The following is a 27592-nucleotide window of genomic DNA, read 5'->3' as shown; positions in this document are numbered from 1 at the left end:
GAGACCAAGGGTTAGAGCCTGTCTTTGTGCTAGGCATCCGTTCATGACCAGCCCCGTTCACTGCTATCATCCTGAGCTGGGCCTAGTGAAAAGTAGACTCTCTGTCCTTAATTTTTGAAGAATCCGCATTCCCCTGGCCCCTTGTAAGACTCTCCTTCCAAAGTGCATTCCACTTTCCCTCTGCATTCTGCTCCTCCCTGGGTAGAGGAGCCCAAATCTTGGAAGTCTGACATGCTGTGTGATGTTGGCAGGCTGGGCCTGGATCTGGGCCCCATATTGGGGACTCAGGGGAGGGACCAGGCAGGCCCCGGGGTGGGTGGCTGATGCAGGGTGCCTGAGCGAGGAGGTCCAGCCCAGCTCTCCAGTCATTGCCACACAGGATCACAGGCCCAGGAGTGCCAGACAGCCTGATTTTTCAAGAGAAGCCAGAAATCTGGATTCTGTGTTGACCTCTCCCAATTTCTAAATGCTGGCGACTAACTAGAATTCTTTCCGCTAATGTCGCATGAGCTAAAGAAAGCCCATCTGCGGGCTTGCCGCGGTGACCCCTTGCCACAGGGCTGGAGTCCTGTAGGGGCTGGCGTGAAGCAGGGCTGTGAGGGAGCATGACCTGCCCTGACCACAGCATGAGCAGCTGAGTGGCTGGGGAGGCCTGGGACGGGAGCAGTTCTAGGTTGGATACACCAGAGTCATGGGGAGGAATGGGGTATGTGGCAGGGGGTGGAGGTGGGGTCCCACCAGGGGTGGGGGAGCAATGCTACTCTGTCACGACTTCTGTGCTGGGCCCAGCTGGCTAGCAGCTGCTCCCTGCCAAAAGGTGATGTTAGGGTGTGTGGTCATCCTGGGGTAAAAATAGCAAGGTCACCTTGCAGCAGGAAGTTTGCTTTCCCTGGCAGGTGGAAATACAGTACCTGCTGGACGCTGCTGTCAGCCAGGAGCTTCATGGTTTACGGGGACAGGTGGACACTGGCTCTCACCTTCCAGGCTCCTGGGGGACAGCAGTACACGGATCTCTACCTGCTGGAGCAAGGGAGGGGGAGGCTCCCAGTCAGCAGGTAGCCCTGCTGATCTCACCCCTGCACGGTGGCAGGTACACCACAGCGGTTCCACAGCTCCTCAGGCCCGACTGAGGCTCGGGAGTTGTCAGAGGACACCTGCTTTCCTAGGGTCACACATGTGGCCCCGTCACACCACCCTGTGAGGTCAGCCAAGCCTGTCCTGGGCCTCCTGCCCAGCCCCTGAGGGGGCTCCCTCCACCACAGCCCACCAGGGCCCCATGGCTCCCAGTGCAGGTGGACACACTCAGCCCTGCAGGGCCAGCCCAGCCCTTCCCGGAAACTCCCTTTGCCCAGGAGGGGTCAATGCTGCACCTTTGCTTCCTCTCCCATAAGTTGGAGCTAGTCACGAGAACCTTTCACGGTGCTTACCGCACAGATCATTCCAGGCACCTGACTCTGTTCAAACTCAGGAAGTCCTTACAAGGGTGGTTGAGGCCCCTGGTGAGGTGACGGGGCTGTCAGGCTCCTAAACAGCCCAGGTTACAAGAGTGCCAACCGGCAGGGGGAGTGTGAGAAGAAAGTTAATATGTGTAGGTGCTTGGACATTGGTGCTCAGAGTAAGTGCTCAGCGCCTATTAGAGACTGTTTACTCTCGGTAGGTGGAGGGCAGGCCAGCATATGCTGGGCAGGGGGTTCCAGTCTGCCTGGCTGTGAAGTACAGGGCAGTGCAGAGTGGTAGGGGGGTGGGGAGGGTCCCTGCTCCAGCACCCGTGCCCACACTCCTGCCAGTGGCCCAGTCCCAGCCCGCGCCCGGTGCACAGTCTGGGCACTCCCGGGTTCCCCCATATTGCGGGCTCCGGACGGAACAGGATAGGGCACTTAGGGTACCCAGGGAGGAGAGAGGCAAGCCAGGAGGGGCCAGGACAGCCAGGGCTAAGCCCTTCTCTCGTCCCATCCCCAGGAAGCCTGAGACAGGCGTCCAGTACCTCATCGAACGTGGCTTTGTGCCTGACACGCCAGTGGGGGTGGCCCACTTCCTGCTGCAGCAGAAGGGCCTCAGCAGGCAGATGATCGGCGAGTTCCTGGGCAACCGACAGAAACAGTTCAACAGAGATGTGCTGGAGTGAGTTCCACGGCTGGGGGGGTGGGGGCAGGGACCTGCGGCGCATGCAGCGTCAGATTCGCCTGCTTGCTGGAGCATACACCCAATCCTCCCCTTATCTCTTTATTGCTCTGAGACACAAACGGATGCCCCCCATGGGTTCATACATCACACCCTGCCGCATACGTGCGTGCTTGCACCCTCGGGCACCATATGTCACACATGGACCCCACGGGCCCCCTGGCACACACCCTCAGCACCTCCATCCCTCTCCAGCAGAGCCGAGCCACTGCAGGGCTGGGGGGTTGGAGGTCTAGGCTCCCTTCCCCAGCTTGGCTGCCAGCTGTCCCAACACACCCTCAGGGCGAGGGGTGGGGAGCCCAGAGAGACCCCCGGTGCCTCCCTCCCCTGCCTCTTTCCTGCCTCTCCTGGCTGGGAGATCTCAGGGTGAGAGTCCAACCATGGCTGACGGCCAGAGCCCTCCCAGCTACTTGAACTCTGCAGAAAGCCGGGTTTCCAGCTCCCTGGAAACTGCCGACAGTTTGAAAAGCTCGGACCCCAAATCTCTCCATTCCTCCTTGAGACTGCCCTGAGTAGACAGGCACCCTGCGCTTGGACCCTTGGGTCTGTTGTAGTGCAGTTACTGTGCACAAGCCCTGTGTCTTCCCCTCACACGCAGGGGTCAGGGGATGCCGGGTCTCGCTAACTCCCTCTCTCAGAGGAGGGGCCAAAACTGCAGAATAGCATGGCACAGGGTGGCTCAGGGCCTGGGGGAGCACCTGCAGCCCGTTGAAGATTTTCCTGACCAGGCAGCTGCACAGACATGTAGGCCAGGAGCAGAAATCAGAGCAGGGTAAAGAGCGGACTGTTAGTAACAAGGGCAGTGCCCTGCATCTGTCCAGCTCTGCCCCACGGGATGAAAGAACAAAGCAAGGGGGGGCGGGCTCAGGCCTGCTGGGGCAAGGCGCCTCTGCAATAAGGAAGAGCCTGGCCATGCGTGTTCCCGCCATCTCTACACTTCCCTGGGAGGAGGCGGGCATCTGCCTGGGGCCTCTTTTTTGGCTCAGGGAGGGGCTGGCCTCGGTGCTCCCCCCATCCCCACACACACACACGGACTCACGTACACACGTTTGTCCTCATTTCGGCACACAGACACCCACTTGTACACACAGGTAGATGCGCAGGCACACAGGATGCAGTGAGCCAGGCCTTTGGTGGCAGCTGGCTGTGCCTGGCACCTGGCATGCCCACCTGGGCTGCTTTCTCCCTGCTTGGCATTTGTGTTCCCCCATCAGAAAAAGCCTGCTGCATTGTTAGTGTGGCTAGTGCCCCTCTCTCCCTTTAACCCAGCCTCAGGAAGCAGTCCAGGGGAAAGCAGATGAGGTCCTTAGAGAATTGGGCCTAAGGCTGTCTTGTGCCAGTCCTCCATCCACTGCCCCCGTTCCTGCGTTCCCCCCCACACACCCCAAGCTGGCTGCTGGTGGTAGGAAATCCAGGCATTGTTCTTCCCCATCAGAAAATAGCAGCAGCCTGAGGAAGTAGCAATCCTAACCGCACCCCCCACCCCCCCACACCAGGCGTCCAGCTCAGATGCTAGTCAGCAAAATTACTCAGTGTGGCCCCATCCCCCTCCCCCACCTGCTCTGCCCCAGCCTCCAAGGATGCTGCCCCCAGAGCTGTGAGCACTCAGAGAAGTTGGGGGCAGCACAGTTTATGCTCAAGCCCATGGCACCCAACAGAGGGAGGGCGGCCCTGGAAGCGAGGACTAGGCCCCCCCCATGGCCGAGACCTCTGCAGCCACACCCGAGGTGGCCATGGCTTTGTTGCAAATGGATACACTGGATACCAGAGCCTGCTGAGTGGGTCCCTGGTGCAGACCCCGCCTTCTCTGTTCAGGAAACGGAGCAGGCTGTGCTGGGGGGCAGCGCTGGGATGAGTGGAATGAACCAAAACCCGGTTACCAGTGCCTTCTGTCAGCTCCGCCTCCACTCGGGGGATTGGCAGATGAGGATGGCAGAGGTTCTCCAAGATGCCTCTCGAAAATCCCCGGCAAAACCCAGGCACCTCGCCCCAAACCCTCCACGTGGGAGGACCGGCTCAGGGCAGAGTCACTGCCTGGCGAGGTAGCACCCTGGGCCTCCGCTTCCTCCTGGAGAAGATAGGCACGTGCTCCTGGCATCCCTCGAGGACAGCCCGAGCAGACTGGAGCAGTAACGTCTCGCTTTGTGCCCTGTGGACGTCTCGCTTTGTGCCCTGTGGACCACGCGCCCCGAGAGCCGATTGTTTGTGCCCCGGCGGCCTTTATCAGGAGCAGCCATAGGCTCTGTCTGGCTCCTCTGTAGAAAATCACACACGTACGAGGTGCCCGGGTGGCGCAGTTGATTAAGTGTCTGACCCTTGATTTCATCTCGGGTCATCATCTTGCAGTTGTGTGAGTTCAAGCCCCATGTCGGGCTCTGCGCTGGCAGCAGGGAGCCTGCTTGCAATTCTCTCTCCGTTGCTCTCTGCCTCTCCCCCACTCATGCTGTCTCTGTCTCTCTCAAACAATTTTTAGAAAAAAGAAAAAATTACACACATAGATATAAGCACTAATGTCTTCCCATAATTTCAGTGGGGTCTGTAAGACATCCCAGAAGCATGGGGGTCTTTGGTCTACATAATCTGAAGTGTTTGCTGATTGGAGGAAGCCGGGCGGAGGACCCTCCTGGACAAGAGGCGGCTGGCCCTCCCGGCTCCAGGCAGCTCAGCACCTGCCCCTGCACTGACTCCCTTTGCGCTCCGCCCCCAGCAGGAAGGCCGGCAGAGGCCCTGCGGGCAGCAGGCGCTGACGTGGCCTTGGTGTCTCTTTCCAGCTGCGTGGTAGACGAGATGGATTTCTCCGCCATGGAGCTGGACGAAGCTCTCCGGGAGTTCCAGGCACACATCCGGGCCCAAGGGGAGGCTCAGAAGGTGGAGCGGCTCGTTGAGGCGTTCAGGTCGGGGGCGAGGCAAGGCGTGGGTGGGTGTGGGCAAGAGGAAGGTTACTTGTCATGAAGCCCAGGTCCAGGGCCCGCATCCCCCTTCACCCCCTCCCCTAAGCAGGGTCAGGTGGCCTTGCCCTTGCCTGGGGAGATGAGGCAGTGGCCCCTTCTGCATGCCAGGGGCTGTGCTGGTTATTGCCAGAAGCAGACTTTTGGACAGTCCGTCTTCCTCCAGGTCCTCATGAGCGTCACTCACTCGTGAGCCCATGTCCCCATCGTCCGCCCATTCACAGAGGGCAGCCAGTCTCACACAGTGACCCAGAGCACAAGCTGCAGAGCCACACGGCCTGGCTGTAGCACCCGCTCCACCGCTTACTAGCTGTGTGACTTTGCCCTAGTGACTTCATCTCTCTGTGCCTCACGTCCTTGCCTATAGAGTGGGGATAATGAAAGTACCTGCCCTGGACAGAGTGGAAGGACTGAACCCCTTTGGACGTGTGGGCACGCTTAGCCCATGCCTAGCATGACAGAGCCCATAGTCAAGGGCAGCTACGACCCTACAGTCATTCATCCCGGGACTGTGTGCACAGTGACTGGGTGGGATCCTCTGTGCCCTTGCTGGGTATGGGACACACGAGTCAGCCACTGACCCAGCCCTCCAGGCTCAGCACCACTGGTGGGGCCAAGGTGGGGAATAAGGACACAATAGGAGGACAACTCTGGGGCCCTGAGTGGGGGGTTGTTCAGGCACTTCCTTCCATGAGGTCTTCTTGGAGGTGGGGCACTAATGGAAAAGGCAGGATTGAAGCCCACGTCATCTGAGCTGTGATAGCCACTGCCTTAGTCCTGGCACCCCATGGTTCCTCTTCTCTGATCTGCCCCCCTCACCCAGCTCCCCCTGAAGTCCCCAGTGGCTGGGGGCCTCTTGGAGTTTGGGGCAGGGGAGCACATTTGAGGCAATGAGAACAATAAGCAGAATACATTAGTGAGGCTGTTGCTTCAGCTGCTGTAACAAAGATGCTCCAGCAGCCGTGGCTGAAACAAGATGGAAGTGCATCTCCCTCTGAGCTGGCATGAAGGAGGCCCAAGCTGGGCTCCCTTCATCTCAGGGTCCCAGGGAGCAGGGCCAACACCCACCACCACAGGGGAGAGGAGTGGGCTCTGCCTTTTAAGGTACAGCCTCAAAGATGCCCACATCCCATCTGCTCTTATCCCATTGGCTAGAACTTAATCACCTTCTGGGCTGCATCCAATCCCGAGGGAGACTGGGGCATGCAGTCCTCGTCCTAAGAAGGCATTGCCAGCCTAAATACAGGTAGAAGGCTCCACAGACACGGCACAAGTCATCCTGAAGAGGGCAGACTCCTGTCACGCTCCGTGACACACACTTGGAGCATGGACAGAGTGACCCATACCTGGGTCTTGTGCTGTGATGGTTTTAGCTTGTTTCGCAAAGATGCACAGGGATTCGACAGGTGGGCAAGCTCAGCCCAGCTCGGGAGGGCCAGGCCAGACATGGTCCACAGAGGCCGATGGGGTGATGTGTGGGAGCACAGTTGGGAACAGGGCAGGAGGGGGGAAGCCAGGCAGGGGAGGGGCCGGGCAGAGTGTCTGTGCCACCATCCCTGCTGTGCCCTCTCCTACACTCCGTGTTCCTTATGAAACTGACTTGACTTTTTTTTATGTTTATTTTATTTTAGAGAGAGAGACAGAGTGGGAGCGGGGGAGGGACAGACACACACACACACACACACACACACACACACACACACACACACAGAATCTAAAACAGGTTCCAGGCTCCCGAGCTGTCAGCACAGAGCCGGACATGGGGCTCGAACCCACAAAACGTGAGATCATGACCTGAGCCGAAGTTGGACATGACTGACTGAGCCACCCAGGCATCCCCTGACTTGCTTTTTGTGTGTGTGTTTTTTTAATTTTTTAACGTTTTTTATTTAGTTTTGAGACAGGGAGAGACAGAGCATGAACAGGGGAGGGTCAGAGAGAGAAGGAGACACAGAATCTGAAACAGGCTCCAGGCTCTCAGCTGTCAGCACAGAGCCCGATGCGGGGCTCGAACTCACAGACCATGAGATCATGACCTGAGCGGAAGTCAGACGCTTAACCGACTGAGCCACCCAGACGCCCCTTGTGTGTATTTTTAAGAGGAACCTTATATAAGCACACTGTAAACAGGAAGACCGTATCATTTGCCACACGTAGGCAGCCATTGTAAAAATGAATTTGGTGGACGAAAACACCAGGCCGGGGCAAGTGGCCCATGTTAGACAGGTGCTAACGGTGGGCAGCAGGAAGGAAGGCCTTCCTGGTGTTGTTGCAGAGGAAAGGAATTGAAAAGGAGACAGCTGTCTCCCAAGTGGCACCATGTTAGCTGACAGCATGTCCTCATTTACCTGGAGTCCCTGCAAGGAGGAAGAGGGACTATGTCCCTTTCCTTGGGAAACACCAAGCTGCAGCAGGCTGAGATCCCCTTAGGGTGTCATATTTTTTTTTAAAAAGGAAAAAAAGTTGGTCTGAATCAGGTCCAACTTTGTCAGCTTGTTGAGCTATTTTTTTTTTCCTACCCAGTTCTTTAAGTCTTCTGAACTGATGACAAAATTTTAAGTTTTTGATCTTTGTTGCGCCATTTAAATTTCCTATAAAACCACCGCTCTGTCGTCCCCTTTCCTGGGGCAGGAAGGCCCTCCCCTCCCACCCCCCCCTCCCACCCACCCGCAGCGGGGTTTGAACTGTCCTGGTGCGCCCCCTGGTGGTGGGTACCCTGCAACAGGCCAGCTAATGGGGTGCCCATCCAGAAGAGTGCCAAGCTGCCCGCTTTTCCCAGCTGGGCTCCAGGACCTGATCAGTCAGGGAAGCCGAGGGGCAGGGCTTGGTTCAGACCAACCAGACGGCCATTCCCTGCCCAGAGCACTCATGGTGTGTGGTCCTCTGCTAGATCTCAGTAGTGCTGTGGACCCCAAGGAATTCAGGTCTTAGCTACAGTTCCCAGGAAGCTAAGGAATCTGGGAATTTTCTTAATGGCAATTCAGCACCAGAGCGTGCGAGAGAAACCAGCAGATGCTTTGATGGGACAGGGGCTGTCTCTCCTCACAGGGCTGAGCCTGATTCTGGTCTTCACAGGGTCCCCCGTGGCCTTAGCGTGTAGGCCTGTGCTCCCTCGCTGCCCAGAGAGCAGGCTGTGTGCTGCATGCTGTTGGTGACCCCATGCGCTGCACTTTAAAGGTCTTTGCGATTTGACTCTGATTTTTTTTTCTGCCTTTAGACCTCACCCACATAATTGGGACTCCCCTGTATGGGGAACAACAGGAGCAGCCTGAAATGATTAGCCCAGAGGAGAGAAGGCTCGGGGAGGGAAGGGTTTCTCAGGCAGATTGCCAGTCGGCCACCCTCACATCAGTGGCTTTGTCGTTTGTATCCGGCCTTGCACCCGACCATCCCAGCAGTCTGGGGGAGTTATCATCCCACTTCTCAGGAGATCGAGCTGTCAGCTGTCTCCCAAGCCTGAACCATTCCCTCCAAATCCCATCTTTTCAAGCCAGGAACTCAGGAGTGTTCTGTTCAGTCTTCCTTGTGTTCAGAAGGGTAGCCAAGGCAGAGGGAAGGGATCTGCCCAAGGTCACGTCCACGGGGGCAGGACTCTGGTCTCCCACAGCCTGGCTGGTGCTCCGCACCAGGCAGACATCCAGCTTGGTGTTTGTAGAGGAGACCTTCCCCCCTGTACACACTGGGCGCATTTTCTCTGGAATTCCTCACTCTGGTTCCCCCGGGGAGACCCTCAGCAGGAGTGCCTTTGGGGGGTTGGAGGGTAAGCGGGGGAGGAATTGCTCACCAGCATGGCAGCCAGACGAGCAATGATTTTCTTTTATTGACGTTTGTTTTTAAGTTTTCTAGATTAATTTTTTTAATGGCTATTATCCTCACATAGTTTCAAAAAAAAAAAAAAACACAAAGTAAGACAAGCTAGCAATCACATTCTTTGGTATTTACCCAAAGGAATTGAAAACCCCGTACATCCACACAGAATCCTGCACAGGATGTTTATAGCAGTTTTATTCATAGTTGCCAAAACTTGGCAGCAGTCGAGAGATGTCGTTCGGTGGGGGAACGGATACATAAACAGTATTCCATGCAGACAATGGAATATTATTCAGCACTAAAAAGAAAAAAGCCATGAGAAAACAGGGAGGAACCTTAAAAATGCATACCACCAAGTGAAGAAAGCCAGTCTTAAATGGTTGCATACCATAGGAGGCCAGCCATATGACCTTCTGGAAAAGGCAAAACTATGGAGACATAAAAGATCAGTTGTCACCAGGGATTGGAGGGAGGAGGGGCGGAGGAGGTAGAGCACGGGGGAGTTTTCGGGCAGTGACACTATTCCACCTGACTCCGTGATGGTGGAGACGTGTCGGTAAACGTTTATTATCGAACACACAACACCAAGAGTGAATCCCAATGTAAATTATGGATTTTGGGTGATAATAGTGTGTCAGTGTGGGTTCACTGTTTCTAATAAATATATGACTCTGGTGTGGGAAGTTGGTAGTGTGTGGGGGCCGGTGTTACAGGGAAATCTCTGGGCTTTCCCCTGAATTTTGCTGTGAACTTAGTTGCTCTAAAACACAGTACTAAAAAATAGTCTGGTTTTAAAAAATGTGTGGGGTGCCTGGGTGGCTCAGTTAGTTGAGCGTCCAACTCTTGATTTCAGCTCAGGTCATGATCCCAGGGTCATGGGATTGAGCCCTGTGTTGGGCTCTGCTTAGGATTCTCTCCCTCTCTCTCTGTCCCCCCCTCTTCCCTCTGCCACTCTCCCCGCTCTCACACTCTGTAAAACTAAAAAAAAAAAAGTATGAACGGTCAGTAGCAGAGCCCCTCCCACCCCTACCTGTGTGCCCAAGGCCACACCCTCCCCCTTACAGTTCCGTGTCCGTTCCCTGTGGTCATCCTCATTTTCCTGGCAGCTGTGTGGTATTCCATTGCACCTGTGCAGGGATGGCTTAACCAGTCCCCTATTAATGGGTAAATGGGTGAATCCCAGTCTTCTGCTCTTTGGAAACCATGCTGCCATGAGTGCCCTGGTCTGTGCATCATGGCCCATGGGATAAATTTCCCCCGGATGCAACCACTGGCCCAGAGGGGCTTTGAGTGTATATTTGTGACCCTCCCACCAGCAGTGGCTGGGAGGCCCCTTCCCACAGCCTCGCCAACTGCGCAGTTTACCAAACCTCTGGACCTCTGCCAGTCTGTGGTCTGAGGACTGGCATGGGGTTGCGTTTCTCTCTTGAGTGGGGACGAGTTTTCCTCACAGCAGTTTTTCAGGGTATAGCGGAAAGGGTGCATGCCTGTCGTCAGAACAACCTGGCTTCAAGGCCAGACCCCAGCTTCTTTCGCATGTGACGTGGGACAACAGCTGGTGGCGCTGCTCAGGTGCACGGAGTTCTCGCTTTCTGGGAACGCACCGCCGCTGCTCTGTCTTCTTCATGAGACCTCCATGAAGTCACCCGTGCGCTTGGTGGCCCACTTCACAGAGGACCCCCAGCGCAGAGACTCGGTCCCACGGCTCGTGAGGGGCAAAGCAAGAACTTAGGCCCATGCCTGTGGGAGCCTGAAGCCACAAACACCAGCTTCACAGCCACCCCCAACCCCGGGCCCTTCCCTGAGCCTTGCTTTCCCAGCTGCGGAATGGAGACGGTCACACCCACCCAGCGGGGCTGTGGTCAGGATTAGCAAGCTGATGTTTATAAAGCCCTTGGAGCATGGCTGGAAGCTGGCACAGCCCTCTGTGTGCTGATCTGGGTGGCTATGCTGGCCTTGTCCTGGTGGAAGGATCCTAGGGCATTTCATAATTAACTGAAGGTGTTCAGTAGCTGTGGGTCTGGAAGGTCTCTGGTTCTGCTGAGGATTGATGAAAGGGATTGATATTCTGATTGGGTTTAGAAACTTGGTAAATCAGGGGTGAGCCTGGGGCCCTGAAGCTGAGTGGTGCCACAGCCACCCAGACCCTGGCCCGCCCTGATGCCTGGCTACTGTCTCCTTCCCAGGTGTGGACGATGGTGAGGACATTCCCTGGGAGATGCTAATTGGGATCTATGAGCGCATTCGCAAGCGGGAACTGAAAACCAACGAGGACCATGTGTCCCAGGTGCAGAAGGTGGGAAAGCTCATCGTGGGGAAAAAGCGAGTATGTGGTGGCCCTGCATCCCTGGCTCCCTCACTCCCACCCACCCCCCTGATGTGACCCCAGGCCTGCCCCACTGGCATTAGCTTTGGACAGGGGCCCTGATGCCATTTGGAACCTGGCTTCTTCGGGGCATAGTTGGGGGGGGGGCGGTTCCTTTAGGTTTAGGGTGGCTCCTGCCTGATATTGGGGAATAATAACCATTGGCCCTGGGTTATATTTAAAGAGAGCCTGAGGCTCTTAAGAAACCAGCCCAAGTTGAGCAGTGGTCCCTTGGTGGCCTGGGAATGCCCTTATCAGCCTTTCCAAGTTCTGGCAGCGAGGAGGTCTCCTGAGCTGTGTGTGGCATGTCTGGACAAAGGCTATGGGAACATGCCTCTGGAGGGGTGCTTACCTACTCGGATGTCATCCCATTAGCTCTCTCATGTCCCAGGTGCATGCTTTGGATCATTAATATCTTTTCTTGTTTGTTTAATGTTTCCCACATGGATTGGATCCCTGCATCACGGGCTTGGCTGTGTGAGTATCCCTCTGCTTTTACATCCTGGCTGATATCCCGCACCAGGTTGGGGTTGGGGTGGGGGCAGAGAGGTCCACCATGTTCTGTGTTCACCTCCCTGCATGCTCTGGTTCCCAGATCTACAATTCTGGCTGCTTGAGTTCCTTTCCAGAGTGATAAGAAATTTGATTTTCATAATTCTCCCAGCCTCGAACCTCTGCAGGCCCAGACTGCAGCCACCTGGGGAGTGTTGTGTACCCTCAGGCCAGGGCAGATGGTGTCCCTCCCTCTCACCCGGCCCGGTTGAGCGCAGAGGCCAAGGCTTGCCTCCGACCTGAGGCACTGTGCCCAAAACAGATGAGGCTGATGGGCCATTGCAGGCCTGCCCACCCAACCAGCCCTCTGCCGCCCACACTCCACTGTCACCACCTTGAGCAGGTCTGCCTGCCTGCTCACCCCAGGAGCAGCAAGGCTAGCCTTGCAGTCACGTGGCACTTTCCTTATGTGTCCGTCTTTACCCTTCACCAGGCAGCCTGCACTGCAAGAGTCAGTGTCGCAAACCGGTCTGCTCCCCCCTCTTCCCACCTTGGCCTAGAGACAAACCACTAGACGCTGCCGTGGCCAGCCCTCACCCACCTCTCTGGCCCCACCTCCCGCCACCCTCTCCCCTTCATGCTTTTATCCCAAATGATGCCCCTCCCTGAGCACGCCAGCCTGGGCCAAGCCCTTCCTCCCATCTTCCTGATGCGCTGAGCTCCGGCCTCCCACCAACAGGGCACCCGTTGCAGAGTGAACCCTCCCTGCCAGCACATCCCTTTACAGGAGACCTGCTGTCTCCTGCATGAGCCTGGGTGCTCCAGAGCCACCACTGGGCCTTCCCAGTGACTTGTCACCACAGCCCTTAGACACCATACAGGTTGTACCTGGCCTTGCGAGTGGCTCGGCCTTCGGCAGAGTGGGGGTTCACGTGAACTCATGGCAGGCGTGCTCCGTGTGGAGGCCCAGGCCAGGCCCCAAGGGGTGGTGTGGCTGCCGGCCCAGGAGTTGGGGCAGGGAACCATCAGAAGCATCGGGATTCTTTAGGAGGGGCCTGGAATCCTCTCTCGGCTCTGCACCTTCCCAGTTGTGTGACTGAAGCAAGTTGCTCAACTTCTCTGTGCCTCAGTGTCCTCATCTCAAGTAGACACTCTGGAGAAATCTTTGCCGGGACTAACAGGCTTATGTGTGTGATGGGCACTTTATGGGGACTGAGAAATCACGAATTCCTCACTGTGGGGGCTCCCATGTGCACGTGATGCTCTAAGACTTCTGGGACCTGCCTGAAGGAAAGGAAAGGAGGTGTCGCGAGAGGCAGGGACACTTTCCACGGCCCTTCAGGAGAACTCCTGAGGAAGAGCAGGGAAAGTTGCAAGGAGTCCAGACACGTCTGCTGTGTGCGGTTGGTGGGAGAAGGCGTTTTCGAAGGCCAGGCCCAAGGCTGGGTTCCCAGCACACAGGGACTGCAGCGGAGGGGCTGGGGGCTGACGCAGCGCTTCCTCCCCATACAGGTGCTCTCTCTGCCCCACCAGCGGCTGGTCGGCTACTGCCGGCTCTTCGAGGTTCCAGACCCAAAGAAGCCCCAGAAGCTCAGGCTGCACCAGTGAGAAATCTTCCTGTTTAATGACGTCCTGGTGGTATGTGGTTCCCCAGAACGTGTCATGGCTGGGACCCGTGGTTTGGGGCAGCCTTGAACTATAGCTCAGGTCTCCCATCTGGCCTTGTGTGCCTGCGCTTGGGGAAAGGCACCCACGTGCGTGGGGTGGAGGTGAAGGGGATGGAGTCAGCCCCACGGTCTTGGGTTACAAGAGGCAGAATCTAACTCATAGTGCGGCCGACGAAAACAGGGCTTCGTCAGCTTATGTAAAAGCCCAGAGGGGGGTGTGGGGCTTCAGCCCCAACTATTTCTAGAAGCTTACACAGTGTCAGTGGGACTGCTTTATTAGGCTCTCTGTCTCTCAGCTGCGTGGGCTCCCTTCTCAGGAGCTCTGTCCACAAAGAGAAAGTCAGTCTCCGCAGTTGCAGGCTTAATCCTGCCCCCTCCCTGCATCCCCAGCCACCAGGGGGATTTTCTTGGGAAGAGTCCTGGCAGAGGTCTTACTGGTTCCCGGGCCCATGCCTGAGCCGCTCACAGGGGCCAGGCAGGTGCAGTGCTGTCTCATTGGCTAAACCTGGGTCACTGCTCACCCCCAGGAGTGCCGGGTGGCAGAGAGGGGGTTCCCCAAAGGGAAAATGCGGAGCTCTTGCCCAAAAAAAGGTGGCATGGATGCTGGCCACTGGGGATAAAGATGCCCCTGGAGACAATGGGGGGAAACTGTCCCTTAGGTCTTTGTCTCTCCTGCATTCCCCGGGCTTTCTTGCTAGAGGCCCTTGTCCGTGACCCCTCCCTGCCTGAGAACCAGCCACTTCTCTATGACTGCTGAGGTTGGAATCTGGACCTGTGGGTTTCAAGTCTTTGCCAAGAGTCCCTGACCTCAAGCAAGTGACTTCAAATTCCTGATCCTCTGTTTCCTCCTCCAAAATCTCTCAGGCAGTCACAGAGCTTAGGTGGGGTCCCGGGTGTCCGAGCCCGGCCTGGCACCTTCGGGGTCATGTGCAGCACGGTGCCTGCCACCTCTCTGCTGAGGGGCTTCATCGCCAGCCAGGACGACAGCTGGGATTCACGGGAGCGGATGCCAGCATCCATGTCAGGATGTGCCTGGACACACAGGCCTGCCCTGCCCCAGAGGCCTCCTGACCTCTGCACTGCCGAGAGGGTTTTGACGTTAGTCTCGGTCAGAATCCCGAGCACCCAGAGTTGCCCCTGAGTGGTGCAGGCGATACAACTCAGCCTCTGTCTTTGGCTGCCCCCAGGTGACCAAGATCTTCCAGAAAAAGAAGAACTCCGTGACGTACAGCTTCTGACAGTCCTTCTCCCTGTACGGCATGCAGGTTCTGCTCTTCGAGAACTAGTGTAAGTCCGTGCTGGGGGCCTGCCGTGGCCCGGCCGCGAGTGTGCGTGCTGGAGCACTCGTCCACACGTGGCCGTGTGTCACGTGGCGGAAACGGTGTCACAACTCCCACCTTGTAGTCACGAAGTGCTGTGCTCCCCAAGGATCTCCCCCTGGGGATCTCCCCCAGCTCTCCCACGTGTGTTCCATATTCCTGCTTCGCCAGCAGAGAGAAGGTTGCAGGCCAGGGGTCTAACGAGCAACAGTACCTGGGGAGATTTTGATAACATTGTACATGGTGGTGATCGCCTTTGCTTTTGCTCCTACGTCTTCTTACCGTGTGGTTAAGATTTTTTTTAATTCAGGGAGGAGTGGATTTATGCCAATAAAATGTTGCCTGGAAGACACCAAGTAAATGGCACAGTGATGTGCAAACACAGGCAAACAAACAGGTGCAGGAAAGGCCTGGGGGGCTGTAGGACAGGAGCCCGGTCCTGAGCGGAGAGCCCGGGTGCAAATGCGTCAGGTCCTAGCGGTCCCTGGGCCACATTCCCTTTGTCTGTAAAGTGGGGTGATAGCACCTACCTCAGGGACTTAGGTGAGTCCATACATGAAGTGCTTAGAGCAGGATTTATTCTTAGGTGTTATTGGAGTCTTCTCTGGGTATGAGTGGGCCATGGGGCCTGAGGACTTGGGGGAGGAGCTGACACCCCCACTGACTTTTTTCTGTTGACCTGGTCTTTCTCTGATACCCAAGCCCTTCCCTTTACCTTTCTCCCTCTTTTTCCCGTCCCTGTTGGAGGTCCCTGAGCTGTAGGCTGAGCCAGGCCTCCTGAGATGGGGGGTGAGGGGGAGATCCTGTTGCCCTGCCCATTTTGCACTGGCCCCAGGGGAGGACCGTTCCAGTCAAGCGTCATGATATCTCCAGCAGCAGGGAAGCCCTCATCCTCTCAGACAGGTTGCCAAGCTACCGTCTGATCCGCTTTCAATCTGCAGGTTGAAAAAGAACCAAGGACCTGTGCCTGGGCCATCCCTGCCTTGCCTTGGTTTCTACCAGGGTGGAAGGTGGCCTCAGGGAGCATGGTGCCACCCCACATCGTCCTGACCGGAAGGCCCTCTCTCCGAAGGGGTGGCGGTGGTTGTGATGCTCCCAGCAGTGGGCCCGACCAGACTGAATCTGCAGGCAGAGGCTGTGCCCTCCTCGTTTTTACATTCCCAGGGCTCAGCCCTCAGCCCTGAACCCAAGATCCTGGCATAAGCCCAAGAGTCGACACTGACATTTCTATGGGACATGCCTTCATAGCAGGGATCTCAAAGTGGTAGCCGTGGGTCAGTCGCAGCCCAGTTATGTGTTTGGTTTACACATTTAAAAAAATTTGTTGAGCTGATACTTAATATATAAAATTACTAAAATTGGGGGCACCTGGGTGGCTCAGCCCATTAAGCGTCCAACTTCATCTCAGGTCATAATCTCACAGTTCGTGAGTTTGAGCCCTGCATCGGGCTCTGTGGTGATGGCTCAGAGCCTGGAACCTGCTTTGGATTCTGTCTCCCTCTCTCTCTCTTTGCCCCCTCCCCCCTCACACTCTGCCTCTCTCTCTCTCTCTCTCTCAAAAATAAACATTAAAAAAATTGAATTAAAAAATAAAATAACTAAAATTTTAGATATTTTTGAGTTTTCTTGAAAACCGAGAAGGTTTTTGCTAGGCCCACATTCCCACGTCATGTGGCTGTCATGGGCTGCACGCCCCTCACCCCCCCCCACTCTGTTGCTCAGTCTCATGTGGTTTACTTCCTACATTTATGGGAACACACTAGGCATTTGAGTTCCCTCCCTTGACTTAGTTCTGAGCAAAAGTGGGTTTGGTGTTTGGACGAAGAACTTCCAAACATCCAGTAGCTTATGCTTGATTCCCACTGAGGAGAGAGATGCTACCAGGGGACAAAAGCCACAGAGATTCTGTGAGCTTGGAGGTGGCACCAGGCAGGTCACAGGCCAGAAAGACTGAGCATTCAGCATAGAGTGCATTGGGTATGGGGCACCCATGAAGCACCCAAGGGAACTGAGGGTCTGGAGGCCACTTGTGAGAGAACAGAGCTCAGTGTGCACTCAGAATTGCCCAGGGAGACCAGATAAGACTCCCCCCCAGCACAGGACACTGACTGTGACTCCCGGACTCCACCCCTGGCCATTCTCGAGCTTCAGGCAATGACCAAGGACCTTGACTTGAAGGGTCTAGGCTCCATGACCTTCAGGTTGAGGAAGTAATAGGGGCCCTGACCTCTGTTCAGATTGGCCAAATCTGCCCCAGACTTCTGCATAGAACAACACAGACCCAAGTCAGGAGATGGGGATTTCCTGGCAGTCTCTCTGGTCTGCCCTGTGGATGCCTTTCCTCCCTGGTTAGACATGTCTGCTGAGAGCCTGGACCCTTAGACTTAGCATTTTCTTGACCAGCAGAGAGAGTGCAGAGAGCACCCAGGGATCCATGGGTTCTTCTCCTCCCCTTCTCCTTTGTAGACTACCCCAATGGCATCCAGCTCACATCTGCTGTCCCCGGAGCAGACATCAAAGTGTTAATAAACTTTAATGCTCCCAATCCTCAAGACCGGAAGAAGTTCACCAACGACCTGCGGGAGTCCATCAAGGAAGTGCAGGAGATGGAGAAGCACAGGATAGAGTGTAAGTCCCAGGCCCCCTGGAGAGGAAGAGCCAGCAGCCCCGGCATCTCATGGGACTTGCTGGACGCGGCCGTTGGCTCCCATCTGGTGCCAGGGACTCTGGGGGCCCACAAAAGTGAAGTGCCCTGGTCTCACCTGGCCTTCCCACAGCCCTGTGACAGGGCAGCCCCCATACCAGGGCCAGAGGAGGTGGCGTGGGGAGGGCAGCAGAGGCCTCTGCGTGAGAGTGAGGGCTTCCATGGCCCAGGCCCATCCTGCCTGTGGGACCACATGGCATGGCCTGAGAGAGCCTGGTTCCCCCGTCGCCCCACGAGACGAGATTTCCCGGAGATCCGGAGCTGATCTCGTTTCACCTTGGTGTGCTTATTCTTCTTTTGTCTTCCACGTCAGGGAAGTCACCACCAAGCCCATCCTGTGGGTTTCATTGGACCTGATTATCATCTTTTCTCTCCTGGCTCCAAGCCTCACTCCCTGGAGACACACAACTACCCCCACCTTTGGGCCCCACCCACGGCAAGGTCGGGTTACCCCTTGCTCATCCGCAGACCCAGGCCAGACAGTCTCCTTGCCAGCCCTCAAGCCTGCAAAGTGACGGTCTTTCCTGCAGACCCCAAGGCCCGTGCCTCTCCAGCCTCCCTTTCAGAGTTTCCTCCTGGCTCCCTTTTGTCAAAGGCAGCGTTCACACCTTCTCTTTCTTTCCCAAGACAGCCGTGGGCCCTGACTTTTCCTCAGGCTAAACAGATGGCAGCTGGGTGTGATGCCAAGCCTACACAGAGGGCCCAGAGCCTCCCCCTCAAGGCTTTGTTTTCTCACTGGTCCCTCGCCCCCTCTGTTTCAGCGGAGCTCGAGAAGCAGAAAGGCGTCATGCGGCCCAGCATGTCCCAGTGCTCCAGCCTCAAAAAGGAGTCCGGCAACAGGACGCTGAGCCGAGCCTGCCTGGATAACAGCTAAGCCAGCGGTGAGGGCCTCAAGCGCAGTGCCCTCAGCAGCTCCTTGCGGGACCTCTCTGAAGCGGGTAAGAGCGGGCCAGGACCCCCTTCCTAGCCCAGCACACTCAGGCACTCAGACGTGCCGGGAAAGGACTGCAGTGGCGGCTGGTGGCGGCAGGGCTAGGACGGAGTGCCGTTGGGTTTCCCGTGACTGTCCCCAGACCTTAGTAGCATCTGACCACACAGAGAGGGTGTCCCAAAAAGGCCAGAGGAAACAGGATCCAGTTGTCAAGGCAGAACAGCCAGGAGGTTACCCCTATTCTCCCTTTCTTCTTCTAGGGTTTTTATTTTTTCTTTTATTTATTTTCCAGAAACTGCTCTCACACAGAGTGAGCCAGGCCCCACTGATGGATGTGTCCCTTGTCCTCTGTGCTGCCGTGTCCCTGTGTTTTATGCTGATGAATGAAATGGAGTGAAGCCCTCGAAACTGTGTTTGGAGACCCCCCTCTCCCACTGTCCCTGGTCTCATTTCCCTCACGGAGGTCTCCCTTCCTGGGAAACCCGGGCCCCCATCTGGCCCAAGGGCAGTGGCCGCAGCTGCCCCCTGGATGTCGTGGCGGTGGGGGGAGGGGGGAGAGCCCTGGCACAACCGTGGTTTTTGTTACTGTTTCTTTGTTTCTGTGTGTGTTTATTTGCTGCCAGCCTCTTAACCCCTAAGCAAGCAGCACCCCTAGAGCCTCCCAGATTTCCCAGGGGAGGAGGTGTGTCTAGAGTGTCAGGGAGCTTTTGGGGGCCGCTCGCCCGGCCGGGTCCCCTGGGCCAGCCACCCGTGAGTGTTGTTTAGCCTGCTTTGCCTGCAGTGCTGTCAGAGAAGCTGTGGAGGGACAGCCCCTGAAGCCCCCCAGTCACATCTCAACAGGCAGCTTCTCCTGGGAGGAGGCTCCAGCTACAATGGAGCAGAGGTTACAGGACGTTGTCCCACAGAGGGCACGCGGCTCTGGGTGTCCCGGCTCTAGGAGCCTGATTGCAGGCCCTGGGTTGTCGGAAAAGACCCTTTCTTGGGCCAAGATCAGCCGCCTCCTCTCCAGGGGCCTGGCAGCCCCCTCCACTTCTAGGGGCCTCACCTGCCCCACCCTGCCTCGGACATTACCTCGTGGCCAGCCCTGGGCCCTGCTACTAAAAGAGCCCGCTCATGACTCCATCCCACACCTGCCCCACCGGCCGCACTGCCTCCCTCCAGCTTACTCATTTCCCAGAATTTTTTTTTCTTTTTTTTCTTTTTTTGAGTTGGAATTTTTTTGTCCTTATTTTGTCCTGTCATTTTTTTTTTATAGTAAAAATCAGAAATCCATTGCCAGCATGAGGGTTTACCCAGGGTTTCTCAACCCCAGCACCATTGACGTTTTGTGCCAGATAATTCTGTGCTGTTGGAGGATGCTGTCCTGTGCACTGCAGGATGTTTACCAGCATCCCGGGCCTCTACTTAATAGATGCCAAGAGTATCCCCCCCCCCAGTCATAACAGACAATGTCTCCAGAAATGTCCAGGGGTCCTCTGGGGGACAAAAATCACCCCTAGTTGGCAAAGTGCCACGGGTTGAGAACCACTGGTTTTCCCTATGGCTTGTTAAACCCAGCTAAACGTAATTGGACAGCTCTGGGCCTCTGCAGGCTGGTAGCTGGGACCTCTGTTTGGGTTTGTGCAGTGGCATTAGGCCTGGCCTCTCTGTTCCCTGATGCAGCACCTGGAGGGCGGATGGGTCCCGTCCAGTCCCTCAGGTAACAGTGGCTCTGTTGGAACCGAGGCTCCCAGCGTGGACAGCCACACCTAGGGCTCCAGCTCCTGGGGGTCAGATAGAGCTGCACCCCCAGGCCTGTGTGAGGGACAGAGTGCTGAAGTTCAGCTGCTTTCCTTCTATCGTCGCCATTGCCATTGTCGTTTGGACATTCTGAACTAAGAAAAACTCTAGTGATTGAGTCTTCCCAGGAGACCATGTGAAGAATCCCCCGGGAAGGCAGCCCCCTGTCCCCAGGAAGCCTGGAGGGTGTGTTTGAATCCTGGCAGCTGCCAAGGCCCCAGACTGGGAGCCCTCCACGTGCAGTCTCCAGAGGGAGACCGGCCAATGTTGGCAGCCATCCAGGAAGATGCTGGGCTCAGCACCCGAAGACGTGCCCCAGACTGGGTCGGAGTGAAGCTCTCCAGAGGCAATGTCACTCTCCCCACCGTGGCCCTCACTAAGAGGGCTGCTGGAGAAAAGGCAAGGCCTTGGGGATACTCTCTCCCTTCGGGAAAGCTAGCGCTCAGTTGTTGGCACGTCACTGCTCTGGGGACGTCTGCCCTGGACCTGCAATCACACGTCATTCCGGGTGACGACACACCTCAGACGTGGAACCCCCCACCCCCCACCACCAATTCTCTCCACACGGTCTTCCTTCGTCCGGGATCCATGCTCATTTCAGTGGCACCAGAGCCCTGTTGGACTGTGATCAAGGGCCTGCGTGGACCAGGGACACAGGTGTGACTGCGGCCTTAACCCCTGGCCCAGATCAGTCAAGTCATGATGGACACTATCCCCAAGCCCCCAGGGTCCTCCTTCCCCTCCCAGCCAAGCTGCCCAACATCAGTCTCCAGAGAGAGGATGTCTCCCAGAGGCCATGGGACCTGCCTGCACCTGTCATTGCTCCAGGGCCTAGCCAGAGACCTGCCATGTTCTGCCCCAGGGAACCCGGGAAGCCCTGTCAGGGGAGATTTGGTGGCTCCTGGTGGCCAGTGTCCAAAGCAGCACCTGCTCAGCCTCCAGCATTATTAATGACCACAGGGTAGGACCCTGGGTTGAGAGCCCTTGCTGCATTCTGTGCCGATACCAAGAAGCAGGAGAAAGCTGTGAAGAGCCATGCTGGGAACTCCTTCCAGACGTGGTTACTGATTCTGGCCACGGTTGGCCTGGCAGGGCCTGATCAGGTTCTGGGAGAGGCACTGGGCGGGGCAGGGCTCACCTGTGGCTGGTGCAGGACCCCCCCCCCCCAAGAGAGAGGGAGCATAGCAGGAGATAGAGTGCAGGTGAGGGATAGTGTGGGTGCATGGGTGAGAGCCACTTTCCCAGCATGCTTCACCTCCATTAGCACATGATGTGCACCTGTGTGCACACACCCGGACACAGGTCTATAGCGAGCAGGTGTCTGTGGGGTAGGCCCATGACTAGGTGCTCTGGGACTGGACTGCAGACAGCAGTGAGGTAGGGATACCTCACATCTCATGTTTATTTGGGAAGTTGAAAAGATGGATTCTGAGAAACTTAGCATCACTCAAAGACATCCAAGTTAAAAGTGTCCTAAGTCTTGGCCCACTTGGGGGCAGGAGGAGGAGGGTTTTGTTGTACTTCAGGTCAGATACCACACAGAGCCCCCAAACCTAGCTCCAGGCCTGGCCTAAGTCCCCTTGAGAGAAGCACATCAGTCGGAAGACATTGCTGGGCACTGGTGGGACGGGCTGGCCTACTGTGTCCCTGGTTTTCAGTTAAGGGAGCCCTCTAGGCTTCGAGGGGCCAGAGAGCTGATTTTAAAACCGCAGAGACAGCAGAGATCTGACTTCAGCATTTCTGCATGGTGCCACAAGATCCCGAGTATCTGATGCTCACGTCTACCCTTCTCAGAGGAAGGCGCGTACCCATTTCACAGACGCAGAAACTGTGCTAAAGAATCAAAGGAGTGCCAGGTGGGGTTACCTCTTCAGCCAAAGAGCCTCATTCTGCTCTATGTCCCTGGACCACTGTGTTGGGACAAAAAGCAGGAAGGGAAGATGGTCAGCCTCTCTTCTCATACGAGCTGAAAGATGAGGATATGTGACGACCCTCATCTTTCTTCCAGCTGGGAATAAGGGCCAGGTCCTACGTGGTTCTCCCTGGTCCTCAGCAACTGGTGGAAAACACTCTTGCCCTAATCTTCTGTGTGGCCCTGTCCTGAGCGAGCTCTGAAGCCCTCTCACACATGCCTGAGTCAAGCAAAGTTCCCAGCTGGGACTCAGGTTTGGGGGTTGGCAGGCCAAGGAAAGGGTCCGAATGTCCCCCGAGTCCACTGTTGTATGCCCAAGATCAAGGCTCCGTCCCAGTACTCTCAGACGCCACGGTGAGGCCTGAAGGACCCACAGACCCACTCTCTACGCCGCACAGGGACAGCTTCTTGGCCACAGAGAGGCACGTAGCAGCCTTTCCATCTTTCAGGCTCCTGGGCTCACTCAGCCTGCATTCCACTCAGAAGGCAGCATGGCCAAGCTTCCCAGCCCCAGAGATGGACAGGCAGACCTGGGTGTGAGTCCCGCTCGCTCACTGTGGAATTGGACAGTCGGTCCATGAGCCTCAGCCTCCACCTCCTCCTCCTGCTTGGCACAAAGGGACACCTGTACTGCATTGCTGCGGGGCTTGACCAAGAACAAATGTGTTCGGCTCGTGGCCAGGGCTGCACAGGTGGAAGCCTCCAGAACATCAAGTGGGCGGCCCCTTCTCTGTCCCCTCTTCCTATCTGCTTTCCTGAGGGCTGGACCCCGAAGCTTGGGCACCCACCATTCTTGCCAGCCTCAGTGTCCTGCAGGAATCCATGGAGAGGGCCTCCAAAAGGACCCTGGAGGCCAGGCTGAGCCTTAGGCCTCCAGAACCAAGAAGACACAGCCTTCCTGTAACACAGCCAACATATATTGAGTGCCTACTATATGCCATGTGCCGGGGGGTAGTAGAAAGCCATCGGCAGGCAGCGCTCACAGCTGAGGGAGCACTTGTGGCATCCGGAAGGGTGGTACCCGCAGAAGGGAAGCAGGACTCTGGCCTCTCCCAGCAGTCCCTACCCTGCCTCCTGCCCCTGGCCAGGGCACTGCACAAACGAAACAGTTGGCTCCAGAGGCACCAGTACATTTGAGCTCCCCAGAAGGAAAAGACAGGACACCAAGTTTAGTTTTCTCCTAACCATCAACCCCACCCTGCTTGCAAGGGGGGAGATGTATATGTATGTGTGAATATGCATATACATATGTATATGAAATCCACGCAGTCAGGGCCTCATAGGACCACATCTTGTTTGTTTTGAGCCATTGGAGAAGCTGCCCCTGTCCCATCCCCTGTTGGCAGGTGGCTGGAGCCAGGGCATCTGGCCCCCACTGTGCACGCGCCCCAGCCCACCTGGAGGCATCCCCCCACCCCCCACCTCCCCACCAACAGACTGCCAGTCCAGGAGAAGTGGTATCAAGTTGGGGCTGGTTGAAAACGATTTTTTTTCTTTGAACTCCCCCTCCTTTTTTTTTTTTTCTTTTGAAACTCATTACTGCCCTCCCAGGGGCTTCCCTATGGAGCCAGTCCTCTGACCGTCCCCCCGTCCTGCGGCAGTGGTGACCCAGGGCCAGGCAGGCGGCGGCCTGGCCTCATGTCCGTGTCTAACCTCTGGTATTGCATGTTCTGGGCAGGGAGGCGAGGGCGTCGCAGCAGTGTGGGATCGCTAGAGAGCAATGTGGAAGTAAGTAGGAAGCGCCTACGTCCAGCTGGCTGTCGTGTGTTGCCTCCCTGATCCTTGGTTTATATCTGTTGTCTTTTTTTTTTCGGTTTTTTTTTTCCGTTTTGCTCTTCCTTCCCCCTACTACACAGAGGCGCAGACACGCCCCGTCCCCCATGCCTGCCTCAGCCCCAGTGCATGCCAGCTTCCCCCCTCCTAGAATCGCCCGTGTCTCTCACCGCTTGTTTGGGCTGGACCCATGGGAGGTGGGGGTGGTTCTGGATTTCGTGTTTTAGTTCCCGCTTAACCCCGTCCCCTGTGCCCCCCCCCAAGCATGGTTAACATCCCTGCTTCCTGACACTCCCCCACCCCCACCCCGGGGACCCGGCCTGCCGACACTGCTCCTGGGCGGGAATCACCGCCCGCCAGGCATCTGTGCACCCTCCATCCTCACTGTCGGGGGCGGGAGGGTGGGTTTTGTCCATCTCTTGACCTCCATGCTCCGCCATCCCCATCGCTTCCTTCTTGGAGTTCCGATTGCTGTGTGTCTGCAGTCAGGACATCATGGAATTGCTTAGCTAGCTCGGGGGAGGAAAGCCATGAGAGAAAGAAAAAAGTCCGTGTGGATTTCATGAGATTACATTCATCTGCCAACCATTTCTATATTACTGTTCACATCGTAACCTCAGCTTGCAGACCTTTTTGTTTCCTTCTTTTTCCTTGTTTGATTTGCAGTAGGTAGCTGCAGTGAAATGCCTAGGCAGCCCCCCCACCCCTCCAACAAGGACAAGGTCCCCCAAGCCCCCGCCCTGTCCCTACCACCAGCTTCCCAGAAAGCTCGGGGCCCACACAGGCAGAGCAGATGGTGCAGTTTTAGCAGGAACGGGGTTCTTCTTCATGCACATCAGCCCAGCCTACTCCACGCAGCACATGGCGCTCACAGGCACCCCCGGGCCAGTCTTTCTGATCCGAAAGCTCAGGCCGCCTTCCGTATCAGGACGAGAGCAGAAGTCACACTTATGTTTCTGCTGCTGCTGCTTTGACCAGACAGGAGCTTCCCTCATCCCCTACCCCATCCCCACTCCTCTCAGTGGAAGGCCACCCTGGGTCCCTGTGGCCCCCAGTCGCATGAGAAGAGGTGGCACTGACCCAGCCTCACCCAGCCCCGCCCTCTGCAGCCAGAGAGTTAACTAAGGCTTAGCACTCAGTGGGTGAACATTTTACATCAAAAAAAAAAAAATCCTTCTGACATAAGTGCTGTAAGGTCTTTTAATTTTGATTTCTATGAATTTCCTTTTTAGGGGTCCATCATTAGCAGTCCTCACATGCGCCAGAGAGCTACATCAACATGAGAGTGTCCATCTCACCCACACCAGACTATGCTTAACTCACCCTCCCTTCTGGGCTCCTTATTTGGGAGTAAGAGAGGGAAGCCCCCTCCCCAGGCCCACCTGCCCTCAGCCCCTCCCCAGACACCCCCCACCCACCGGGCCTGCCCCACGCGCAGCACTCTGGGGCCAGCCACCACCAGGGGCCTGCTGAGGGCCTGCCCCAGGCCCAGGAGCACGGGCACCATGCCCAGTACTGCCACGTGCAGCAGAACCCGCCCCCCTACCACCACCACCACCACTACCACCCCCCCAGCACATCCAGCATGCACACCAGTACCACCACGGCCCCCACGGGGGGCACCCACCCTATGGGGCCCACGTGCACAGCCACCCACCGCTGCCCTCGGCCCACGCCAGCCACCAGGGCCACATGGGCCATGGCCACACAGTGCACCACCATGGGCAGCCCCTCGCCCCACTGCCCAGCGGCATCAGCACAATTGTGTAGACAGCCTGGGCGGGGTCCCAGACTGCCTTGGAACACCTGCATACCACACAGAGCCATGCCCCGGGGCGGCCGGCCTCAGACCAGACCCAGGGCACCTCTGTTTCCACCTCTCCCCTCTGCTCCCCGCGGCCTGGATGGAGCCCTCTGAGCCCACGGGGCTTGTGTTGCAGGGAACAAAGTTCACGATCTCACTTAGCGTTGGTGTCCTGGGTTCCATCCACTTGGACCCAAGGGGTGGGCCTCGGCCACCATCAGCCTTGAAAACGGCGCCACCGGCCACGTAGATGTTGAGCTGTCCCCCACCCCAAAGCAGCCCTCACCTCTGCTCCCCAACTGTACACGCATATGAAAACCCAGCCTAGGAAAAGAAGAAACGAGACACAAAAACCAGAGACAGAACAAGACAAAACAAAAACAAAAACAAACCAAACTTGCTGCATTTATTGCTCTTTTATTGACAATGGGCAGAAAATTAAGTAGACCTGATATGGTTGATGAAAATATGTAAGTAAACTTTATATAATATAAATATTATTAATAAATATAATAATAAAAATAATAAAAATAATAAATATAAATATTATATATATATATATAGGTAGTATTTGTGTGTGAAAGGAAATGTCTCAGTCCACAAAATTAGCAATATAGACTTTCCAAGGAGCTCCACTTACCCGCTAGGAAGACAGTATCTTACATGAATGTGAGAGAGTAAACCAAAAACGTAAACGCTAGGAACAAATTCAGATACTTCCATATTTTCATAAAAAAAGAGGAGAAGTCCCTCCAGGGACTGGCTAAATTCTTTACGCAATCATTACTAACTGTGCCAAGTAACATAGCATCTAACTGTTTAGAAAGTCCAATATTGCTTTGTATAAATCCTTATTTTATTAACAGAAAACTATCATAAGTAATCAGTATTATAAACTACTCTGTTATTTCAGGTAAGCAAATAGATACAAATGCAGGAAACTCTACAGTAGCAACTCAGGACAAGTGGTTAGGAACTGGTTGAGGATATTGGTTCCACAGATTCTTAGACACTTTAATGGCTGTGATAACTGTGAATTTCCATGATCCGTATTTCTTTTATATGCATATGATTTAATGCACACTCATTCAGAGTCCTCTCAGGGGGGCACCCATCCATGGCAGAAGTGTTCATCTCCAACATGAGGGCGGCCATCTCCAACATGAGGGCGGCCAGCTCCCATAATCGCCTCCCCAACACCATAACTAACTCATCCTGTGTCCAACTGCCACAGGCACCACCCCCACCCCCACCCCACCCCAGTGAGTTTCCGCTGGGAACCGCTCCAAACCCGAAGGCTGATTCTAGCATGTAGCAACCCAGGGCGGTGTGTGTGTTTCCCATTTTGTTTTCTGAGCGGTAGCCGCGATCATCGTGATTCCATGTGGCCATGTGCTAGCACAACCCCTGTGTCCTCACCGTGGCCCCTCTGACCCCCACCTCCTGGCCAACGAGTGCCGGCCCTCGCCAGCAAAGCCCCCTCTGCCTTCCCATGGTACAGTTAGCTGCCAGGGCATCACATGACTCTCAGCTGTGCTCTTGTCGCTCCCGTGTTGTGGTGACACCATCGGCTCCCCTGGGGCCGGGTGCCGCACGCGTCCAGTTCTGTGACTGAGTCACCCATGGGCCGTACTTTGTAGTTTCAGCCTTTCGAGCTAGTGCAGCTGCCAGTGCTATACTCCTAAGCCGTGGGACTGGAGGACTGCCCCGCGGCCCCTGCCCCGGCGGAGAGCTCTTTCAGAAAGGGCGAAGGTAGTGCTGCACTCCGCGGGCCACAGGCTCCGCATGCCATGGACGGCGTGGTGTGCCGTGGCCAGATGGCAGGATGACAGAGGGGAGCCCACCTGGCGGGCCGGCCAGGGGCCCCTGCCCGTTTCCCTCCCCACCCGCCCCTTTGTCATATCATC

At 56.2% G+C, this 27592-nt stretch overlaps 1 pseudogene; it reads left to right on the top strand.

The window, feature by feature from the left end:
* The first annotated feature begins 942 nt into the window (after positions 1-942).
* LOC109261298 (IQ motif and SEC7 domain-containing protein 1-like) lies at positions 943-25651 on the top strand (annotated as a pseudogene).
* The last annotated feature ends 1941 nt before the right edge of the window (positions 25652-27592 follow it).

This window comes from Panthera pardus, unplaced genomic scaffold, assembly GCF_024362965.1.
Source record: "Panthera pardus isolate Hobbes unplaced genomic scaffold, ASM2436296v1 HiC_scaffold_21, whole genome shotgun sequence".
NCBI lineage: Eukaryota > Metazoa > Chordata > Mammalia > Carnivora > Felidae > Panthera > Panthera pardus.
The sequence above is the reverse complement of the archived record's forward strand: the minus strand, read 5'-3'. Positions and strand labels throughout refer to the sequence as shown.